General features: G+C 36.7%; 1 pseudogene; it reads left to right on the top strand.

The window, feature by feature from the left end:
* LOC142605818 (uncharacterized) overlaps window positions 1–2,500 on the top strand; it is a 26,243-nt pseudogene that overhangs the window by 23,115 nt on the left and 628 nt on the right.

The raw sequence follows: 2,500 nt of genomic DNA, 5'->3' as shown, positions 1-2,500 counted from the left end.
GATAGGATGATAACAGGAAACAAAAGATAAAGGGATAGAAAACTGATTTTAGAACCTGTGCTCTGATACCAAATGTTGTGAACCTCAATCGACACGCTTTGAGACCCAACAAAAATATTGGAATATTTAACCCAGGAAAGCTAAAAATCAAATTTATGATAGAAACCCTGACCCAACGTTTATAATCGAAACGCGAACCAAAGGTATAAGTTGACCTTGACCCAATGATTATAAAGAATCATGAACCAAAGGTATAAAGTTTGAACGCCACAAGGAAGAAACCATGATAAGTTCACAGTTCTTGAAGAACCAAAAGAGAGCAAAGCCTCACCTTTTCTGATTTCTATTCAATAATATTCTGAAAAACGTTTACAGACTTTAGGGCCTATTTAAGGGCTCCATAAAACTTGACAGACAAGAAAATATATTCTAAAATAACTCCTAATTGATACCTTACCATATTAGGAATCAAATTTGACCTAAAAGCATTAAATGCACCTAAAAACAAGGAAAATACCTTAAAAAAAATACTAAATAATAAAACCCTAAATAAAAGTTGATTTGGTCTGAAATTAGCAGATCCAAAATAGGAAAAAATCTGCCTTAACTGATATAGAGCTGGAAAGTCAATCAGCCATTAATTTATGCCATAAATCACTTCCAATTAAGCCAGATCAGCCCTAAGTAGCTTGAATTAAATTTATTACACTTTCGTCTTCCTTTGGGCCAAGCTTGGAATGTCATGCGTTAGAATCAGCCCAAATCTCTTGAATCAGCCCATTAAGTGCTTCTTGGATCTTGCTCTTGTAATAGGCCCAACTGGATCATGCAATGGATTCTTGAATGCTTGTTGATTCTCATCAGATGGTATGCTCGATGAATTACATGGTTCTTGTGTCTTTACAAAAATTGATCTTAAGAGTGGTTACCATCAGATTAGGATGAAGGAATGTGATGAATGGAAAACTGCTTTTAAGACTAAATATGGTTTGTATGAGTGGTTAGTGATGCCTTTCGGCTTAACTAATGCTCCAAGCACTTTTATGCGTTTGATGAACCATGTTTTGTGTGCATTTATTGGTAGATTTGTAGTTGTGTATTTTGATGATATCCTAATTTATAGCAAAAATTTGGAAGCACATGTAATGCATTTGAAATCTGTTTTGGAAATTCTAAGGAAAGAAAGATTGTTTGCTAACCTCAAAAAGTGCACCTTTTGTACGGATAAGCTTGTGTTTCTTGGTTTTGTTGTTAGTAAAAGAGGAATTGAGGTGAACGAGGAAAAGGTGAAGGCAATCCAAGAGTGGCCAACGCCTACAACAATCAGCCAAGTGAGGAGTTTCCACGGCTTAGCTAGTTTCTATAGATGGTTTGTGCGTGATTTTAGTAGCTTAGCCGCCCCTCTTACTGAAGTCATCAAGAAAAATGTGCCATTTAAGTGGGGGAAAGAACAAGAAAAGGCATTTAATCAGATCAAAGAAAAGTTAACTAATGCACATTTGCTTGTTTTACCTAACTTTGCTAAAACTTTTGTAATTGAGTGTGATGCTTCAGGAATAGATATTGGAGCTGTTTGATGCAAGAAGGCCGTCCAGTAGCTTATTTCAGTGAAAAGTTGGGTGGGGCATCCCTAAATTACCCCACTTATGATAAGGAGATGTATGCCTTGGTAAGGGCTTTGGAAAATTGGCAACACTACCTATGGCCAAAGGAATATGTGATTCACACAGACCATGAATCTTTGAAGCATTTGAAAGGATAGCAAAGGTTGAACAAACGCCATGCCAAGTGGGTGGAATTCATTGAAACATTTCCTTATGTGATCAGATACAAGCAAGGTAAGGAAAATGTGGTGGCTGATGCATTGCCCCGAAGGTGTGCTTTACTTTCCATTTTAGATACAAAAATGCTTGGCTTTGAATACATTAAGGATGTGTATGCACAAGATTCTGATTTTGGTGATGTGTTCAATGCATGTGAAAAAGTGGCATTTGGTAAGTTTTATAGGCATGATGGATTTTTGTTTCGGGAGAATAAATTGTTTGTGCCTAGGTGTTCTTTGTGTGAATTGCTTGTGAGAGAAGCTCATAGTGGTGGTTTGATAAGTCATTTTGGTGTAGCTAAGACTTTAGGAATTTTGCATGATCATTTCTTTTGGCCTCATATGAAACATGATGTGGAAAGAATCTGTGAGAAGTGTATCACGTGTAAACAAGCTAAGTCTAAGTTGAAACCCGATGGTTTGTACACCCCTTTGCCAATACCTAGTGAACCTTGTACTGATATTTCTATGGATTTTGTTTTAGGTTTACCTAGGACTAAGAGGGGGAGAGATTCAGTTTTTGTGGTGGTAGATAGATTTTCCAAGATGGCACACTTCATTGCATGTCACAAAACTGATGATGCATCACATATTGCTGATTTATTCTTCAAAGAAATTGTTAGGATACATGGTATGCCTAGGACCATCGTTTCTGATAGGGATGCAAAGTTTTTGAGT

The sequence above is a fragment of the Castanea sativa genome, chromosome 8 (assembly GCF_040712315.1).
Source record: "Castanea sativa cultivar Marrone di Chiusa Pesio chromosome 8, ASM4071231v1".
Classification (NCBI taxonomy): Eukaryota; Viridiplantae; Streptophyta; class Magnoliopsida; order Fagales; family Fagaceae; genus Castanea; species Castanea sativa.
This window is presented reverse-complemented; position numbering and strand designations above follow the sequence as displayed.